This window comes from Schistocerca cancellata, chromosome 3 (assembly GCF_023864275.1).
Source record: "Schistocerca cancellata isolate TAMUIC-IGC-003103 chromosome 3, iqSchCanc2.1, whole genome shotgun sequence".
Classification (NCBI taxonomy): Eukaryota; Metazoa; Arthropoda; class Insecta; order Orthoptera; family Acrididae; genus Schistocerca; species Schistocerca cancellata.
The window spans coordinates 22,216,721-22,224,975 of NC_064628.1; positions in this window are offsets into that span (position 1 = coordinate 22,216,721).

Below are 8,255 nucleotides of genomic sequence, written 5' to 3' on the forward strand. Positions count from 1 at the left end.
ACATCTACATCTATACTCCGCGAGCCACCTTACGGTGTGTGGCGGAGGGTACTTATTGTACCACTATCTGATCCCCCCTTCCCTGTTCCATTCACGAATTGTGCGTGGGAAGAACGACTGCTTGTAAGTCTCCGTATTTGCTCTAATTTCTCGGATCTTTTCGTTGTGATCATTACGCGAGATATATGTGGGCGGTAGTAATATGTTGCCCATCTCTTCCCGGAATGTGCACTCTCGTAATTTCGATAATAAACCTCTCCGTATTGCGTAACGCCTTTCTTGAAGTGTCCGCCACTGGAGCTTGTTCAGCATCTCCGTAACGCTCTCGCGCTGACTAAATGTCCCCATGACGAATCGCGCTGCTTTTCGCTGGATCATGTCTATCTCTTCTATTAATCCAACCTGGTAAGGGTCCCATACTGATGAGCAATACTCAAGAATCGGACGAACAAGCGTTTTGTAAGCTACTTCTTTCGTCGATGAGTCACATTTTCTTAGAATTCTTCCTATGAATCTCAACCTGGCGCCTGCTTTTCCCACTATTTGTTTTATGTGATCATTCCACTTCAGATCGCTCCGGATAGTAACTCCTAAGTATTTTACGGTCGTTACCGCTTCCAATGATTTACCACCTATGGCATAATCGTACTGGAATGGATTTCTGCCCCTATGTATGCGCATTATATTACATTTATCTACGTTTAGGGAAAGCTGCCAGCTGTCGCACCATGCATTAATCCTCTGCAGGTCTTCCTGGAGTACGTACGAGTCTTCTGATGTTGCTACTTTCTTGTAGACAACCGTGTCATCTGCAAATAGCCTCACGGAGCTACCGATGTTGTCAACTAAGTCATTTATGTATATTGTAAACAATAAAGGTCCTATCACGCTTCCTTGCGGTACTCCCGAAATTACCTCTACATCTGCAGATTTTGAACCGTTAAGAATGACATGTTGTGTTCTTTCTTCTAGGAAATCCTGAATCCAATCACAAACCTGGTCCGATATTCCGTAAGCTCGTATTTTTTTCACTAAACGTAAGTGCGGAACCGTATCAAATGCCTTCCTGAAGTCCAGGAATACGGCATCAATCTGCTCGCCAGTGTCTACGGCACTGTGAATTTCTTGGGCAAATAGGGCGAGCTGAGTTTCACATGATCTCTGTTTGCGGAATCCATGTTGGTTATGATGAAGGAGATTTGTATTATCTAAGAACGTCATAATACGAGAACACAAAACATGTTCCATTATTCTACAACAGATTGACGTAAGCGAAATAGGCCTATAATTATTCGCATCTGATTTATGACCCTTCTTGAAAATGGGAACGACCTGCGCTTTCTTCCAGTCGCTAGGTACTTTACGTTCTTCCAGCGATCTACGATAAATTGCTGATAGAAAGGGGGCAAGTTCTTTAGCATAATCACTGTAGAATCTTAAGGGTATCTCGTCTGGTCCGGATGCTTTTCCGCTACTAAGTGATAGCAGTTGTTTTTCAATTCCGATATCGTTGATTTCAATATTTTCCATTTTGGCGTCCGTGCGACGACTGAAGTCAGGGACCGTGTTACGATTTTCCGCAGTGAAACAGTTTCGGAACACTGAATTCAGTATTTCTGCCTTTCTTCGGTCGTCCTCTGTTTCGGTGCCATCGTGGTCAACGAGTGACTGAATAGGGGATTTAGATCCGCTTACCGATTTTACATATGACCAAAACTTTTTAGGGTTCTTGTTTAGATTGTTTGCCAATGTTTTATGTTCGAATTCGTTGAATGCTTCTCTCATTGCTCTCTTTACGCTCTTTTTCGCTTCGTTCAGCTTTTCCTTATCAGCTATGATTCGACTACTCTTAAACCTATGATGAAGCTTTCTTTGTTTCCGTAGTACCTTTCGTACATGATTGTTATACCACGGTGGATCTTTCCCCTCGCTTTGGACCTTAGTCGGTACGAACTTATCTAAGGCGTACTGGACGATGTTTCTGAATTTTTTCCATTTTTGTTCCACATCCTCTTCCTCAGAAATGAACGTTTGATGGTGGTCACTCAGATATTCTGCGATTTGTGCCCTATCACTCTTGTTAAGCAAATATATTTTCCTTCCTTTCTTGGCATTTCTTATTACACTTGTAGTCATTGATGCAACCACTGACTTATGATCACTGATACCCTCTTCTACATTCACGGAGTCGAAAAGTTCCGGTCTATTTGTTGCTATGAGGTCTAAAACGTTAGCTTCACGAATTGGTTCTCTAACTATCTGCTCGAAGTAATTCTCGGACAAGGCAGTCAGGATAATGTCACAAGAGTCTCTGTCCCTGGCTCCAGTTCTGATTGTGTGACTATCCCATTCTATACCTGGTAGATTGAAGTCTCCCCCTATTACAATAGTATGATCACGAAACTTCTTCACAACGTTCTGCAGGTTCTCTCTGAGGCGCTCAACTACTACGGTTGCTGATGCAGGTGGTCTATAGAAGCATCCGACTATCATATCTGACCCACCTTTGATACTTAGCTTAACCCAGATTATTTCACATTCGCATTCGCTAATAACTTCACTGGATATTATTGAATTCTTTACTGCTATAAATACTCCTCCACCATTGGCATTTATCCTATCCTTGCGGTATATATTCCATTCTGTGTCTAGGATTTCGTTACTGTTCACTTCCGGTTTTAACCAACTTTCCGTTCCTAATACTATATGCGCACTATTTCCTTCAATAAGAGATACTAATTCAGGAACCTTGCCCTGGATACTCCTGCAGTTTACCAATATTACGTTAACTTTTCCTGTTTTTGGTCTCTGAGGACGGACGTTCTTTATCAACGATGATAATGTCCTCTCTGGTAAGCAGTCAGGTATTTTATCGTTTCGCCCAAGGGGGGGTCCCTCTAACCTAAAAAAACCCCGTGTGCACGCCACACGTACTCTGCTACCCTAGTAGCTGCTTCCGGTGTGTAGTGCACGCCTGACCTGTCTAGGGGGGCCCTACAGTTCTCCACCCAATAACGGAGGTCGATGAATTTGCAACCATTATAGTCGCAGAGTCGTCTGAGCCTCTGGTTTAGACCCTCCACACGGCTCCAAACCAGAGGACCGCGATCGACTCTGGGCACTATGCTGCAGATATTAAGCTCAGCTTGCACTCCGCGTGCGATGCTGGTTGTCTTCACCAAATCAGCCAGCCGCCGGAAGGAACCAAGGATGGCCTCAGAACCCAAGCGGCAGGCGTCATTCGTTCCGACATGTGCTACTATCTGCAGCCGGTCACACCCAGTGCGTTCAATAGCTGCCGGAAGGGCCTCCTCCACATTACGGACGAGACCCCCCGGCAAGCACACCGAGTGCACACTGGCATTCTTCCCCGACCTACCCGCTATTTTCCTGAGGGGCTCCATAACCCGCCTAACGTTGGAGCTCCCTATAACTAATAGGCCCGCCCTCTGTGACTGTCGGGACCTTGCCGGAGAATCGGCCACTGGCCCAACAGGCGAGGCATCCTGTGGTGGCTCGGAAACGATGTCATCACCACTAGGAAGCACCCCGTACCTGTTGGAAAGGGGTAAGGCAGCTGCCACGCGGCCAGATCCCACCTTCGCCTTTCGGCCAGGCACGCGCGAGCCCACCACTGTCCGCCATTCACCCTGGAGTGATGGCTGACCGGTAAGATGCTCACTGCCGGAAGACGCAGCGACATCAGGGGTTCCATGTGATTCCAAGGCCACCGAAGTAGGCATAGGTCTCACCACAGTTGCCCCAACGCCACTACGAGCCGACGCCTGCGCCTCGAGCTCGATGAGCCTAACAGACAAAGCCTCCACCTGCCCCCGAAGAGTGGCCAATTCTCCTTGCGTCCGCTCACAACAACCACAGTCCCTACACATGACTATGTTTACCCTACCCTATACGGTGACAAATTCCCAAGATAATCTTCTGATGAGCTACTCTGATAATCAAGAAACACTCACTGAAATACGAGACGCGAAAACTACGCTAGGTTTTCCCAGAAAAACTATTTAAAAGCTAAGCGCAGCAAATAAGTACAAAACCGCTTTATACAAACAGTACTCGCTGCTGCTGGTGCTCTCGCTCTGGCTGTCACAAGACAACTGCTGATTCAAGTGACTAGTGGCTAACGGCCGCGAAACAAACAAAAGACGGTTTTAGGGCGCTTTCTGTTCTAAACGATCAAGAAAACACTAAGAAATCTAACACGAAAACTACGTAAAGTTTTATCAAGAACTGTTAGTTACTATGCAGAGCAGATAAACACAAATAGAATCCCTTCCTTAGTGGAAGGTCGTAAACAAAATGCAAAATAAACGCTTTATGCAAACAGTACTCGCTGCTGCTGGTGCTCTCGCTCTGGCTGTCTCAAGACATAAATGCAGACATAAAGGCAACACTAGTTAACAATATAAAATGGTGTGTTAGCCAGATGGCTCCTGACGTCACTGACTTTTGTAAGTCCTCTCAAACAAGAGGCGTTCAAACTAACTCAAGATGGTACTGAGGAAGCTTCGAGAGAAGAGAGTCGCCTGCTCGTAAGAGCACGTTCGGCAAAGAGTACAGTCACAGCGGAAAAGAGATCAGCTTTGCGTTCTCTCTGGGTTGACCCTCATATAATTATCCTACCTGTGGAGAAACCAGTGCTACGGGTGTGCTGAAAAAGCGTTATCATGTCCAGACGACGCAGTGTTTGCTATCTGTTTCAGCCATTCGCAGATTCACTGTTGACCCGACAAATACTGTGGAGGGGAAGACCATTACCCTTTTGCTGCAACGTTTCGTGCTACAAGATGCTGTCAGGAACTTACTATCAATGACTGAGCAGTCTTCCGAAGAACCATAAAGAAGGGGTCCATCCTTTCTGCTGTACTGTAAGTGTTACAACGACATATTGTGTAGCAAAACACCTCGACTGAAGAGCCACCAGTAGTCGGGGTTGTACCACGTTCTAGAACTGAACACATTTACACGTCTTTGCAGTAGACTCTGAATCTCAGATATGGTATCTCTCGTATTCCTCTGGAGATTCATTAAAGTATGTGTATGTCACCATCTGGCTTAGCATAAAAGCGTAGAGGAAAGGTGCCTAATATGAGACACACATTTGTAAACCCATTTGAAAGATCTAAAAGTAAGTGCAATTGTATTTTTTATGATGATAATAAGATCTTGCATTATTTAATTTTATCAAATATTTCTCGTATTTGCAGTAATAAACAATCTTTCAGAGTAGTTACTAAATCTTCACAAACAAGGCATTTCGTGGAAATTTTTACATGTTCAGTCATTCCTATTATCCTTCACCCATTTCACACTACTTAGGGGCAAACAAAATTGTCTTCTGTGGCAGCGCAATCTTCATGAGCCCAGCGATAACATTTCGTGCACTGTGCCCACCTCTCCCCGTGTTTGTCTTCAGAAAAGCGCCCAGTACAGAACAGACACTCTGCGTCATCGTCATCACTGCTGTCTGAATCCCCACTGTCATCAAGATGGACATCGGATGCCGAGTCACTAGACGATTCTTCTGCTTTACGTCTACGATTGGAAGATTTTCCACTCTTCTCCCCAAATAACTTTCTCGCTGCTTTCTTAGCTTCGGCCTCTGATTTCTTCTGCTTATATTCTTGCTGTTGCTTCACATTAGGAGTTGAAGTTAGTAACGCAGCAGCGCACGAACGTGATGTTTAACCTATTTGACTATCTCCAGGTTGTTTTGCGATATGTGAGAGAGGTCTGATGTCTGCCGGGCTGACAGCTTGACCTTCACCATCAGTAGTTTCATTTTCGTTTTTGGCATCTCTTTCTTGGAGAGCGTTAGCATGGCGATGAATTGAAAATTCATGTTCCCTAAAGATGCTTCTGTTGCATGGGATGAGACCTGTTTTTCTGAAGGCATTCACAGATGCTTCCATTGTTGCTGCTCGGTTGTGAGCTGCCCCAAATAACTTGGCTATAAATAATGGGGTGATAACACGACCCGGGTTACTTGCCAACCACGTTTCTATCTCTTGGGCATAGTAGGTTTTCAAAGGCCCCATAAATCCGGCGTCAATTGGCTGCATTTTATGCTTTGAGTGAGGTGGCAAACATACAATATGAACATTGTTATAGCGTGCTTTATCTAACACATCGAGATTCTTTGTGGGGAATAATGCCAATCAAGAATCAAAATGACAGGGCCATTTGAAGATGGCCTTACATGACTCACAAAATGACCAAACCACTGAGTAAAAATGTAAGTTTGTATCCAGCCAGTTGGATGACAAGCTGATATTGATTCTGCAGGTGCACCGTTCGTGAAGTTCCAGAAAACATTCCAATTTCTGATCATAAGACTGGTCAAAGTAATCCCTGTTTATGATAATTTAATCGAATTAAAACAAACGCAGTTGCCAAAATTTTACTACAAAAATGTTATCTCATGATAATATGGCGTAAATTACATATAAAAAATCGTGAGAGAACGAGTTCCCCCCAATATGCGACAGGTATCGTAATATGCGACACTGTCGCGTATTTGGATCCCCATACTATCGCATATTAGGAATTTCGCCATCTTACACAAAGAATCACGCACTTGCTAACAACGTTCGTTGGAAAATGAATCTAATTGCCAATAATTATAGGTAATACCGTTACAAATAACAACAACAAAAGAATGCAATTTTGTCATATGATGACATGTCGGAGACCGTGGCTGTTTTTGAAGACAAATGTTGATGGTGTAATGACAGCAACCAGCCACAAATTTACTTTGAGTTCCTTTATTCAAGGGAAACCGTTACCGGTTTCGAATCGTTGCGATTCATCATCAGACGGTTTACATGCTTTCTTTCTGACATTTGGTGTGTTTTTTTATAGATTAATTGTCCTAAAATATAAATAAAACATAATTACAAACACGCCACACACAGATGGTTGCGTTGCAGATTTTCGTTGTATGTGACTTACGTGAAACGTCGGTTTCGAGTGATTGTTTCCATAACGTTCATCCAATCGATGTAAATGCATTTCCACTGCATCCTCGTTGTTGCACACGTAATAGTTCTCACTGTACACTTTAGATTTGTCGCTGAGATCATTCCAACCACGCACCACATGTTTTGGTACATACAAAGAGTTTACAAACATATGGGTGTCACAGATGCTATGATATATCGTAACATTTGACAATGATGTCCTATGTTTGGAAAGGATCATATATTCTTTTACAAAACTGGATCATAAATTCTTTTACAAAACTCTAATGTCTATTACATTAGTACAGAGAGATTGAAATTATTTTTTTTAAATATATATCTGTTATTGCTAAATTAATTATAAAGTTTTTTATATATATGTAGAACTGTATAGGCAAAATAGTATATTATTTTATTACATTTGGCAGCATGAGAATTATAGTAACATATAAATTTTCTACTTGATCTGCAGATAGGTGTATTAATATTATTTGCTTTGGAGGCTGGAAAGTAATTTTTGGAAATTTTTCAGGAAAGGGGTGTTAGCCAACTCTGTTTGTTCATTAAGGATATAGTCTGGGGTGCTGTTTTTGTGTGTGTGTATTTCTAATTCTTCTAGTATATTCATAGTGGCTCCTTTTTCTGTTAGATGCAAAATCTTTAAGTTGTCCTCAATGCTGAATGGTTTTCTTCAGCAATATGGGCTGCAAATGCTGATTTGTTCAAGTTACCAAGTCTTAGAGCGTCAATATGTTCTTTGTACCTAATTTCAAAACTTCTGCCTGTCTGTCCAATGTAGAATTTTGGGCATGTATCACATTTAAGTTTGTATATTCCTGATTTACGGTAGGGACTCTTGGAGGTGTATACATCATGGATTACTTTTTGCTGTAATTTATTATTTGTGGAAAAGCTGATTCTGATATTTTTCTTCTTTTTAAATAAGTTTGCTATTTGGTATGAAAGTGGGCCTATGTATGGGAGAGTAGCATATTTAGGTTTGTCTTCAGTGTCACACTGATTTGGCTTGAAGTGACTGCTGTGAAGTGGAACTGTGGGTTTTGTCTGCATTTTGTTGTGGAGTTTTTCTATTATTGTGGGTTTATATTCATTATTATGAGCAACTGTTTTAATTATATTGATTTCATTTTGTTGGTCTGTGTCACTCATTGGTACTTTTTTAATTCGGTGTAGCATCGTTCTGAAATATGCCATTTTTTGTTGGCGGGGGTGGCAAGATGAGTTGCTAATACTGACATCTGTGGTGGTAACGGTTTC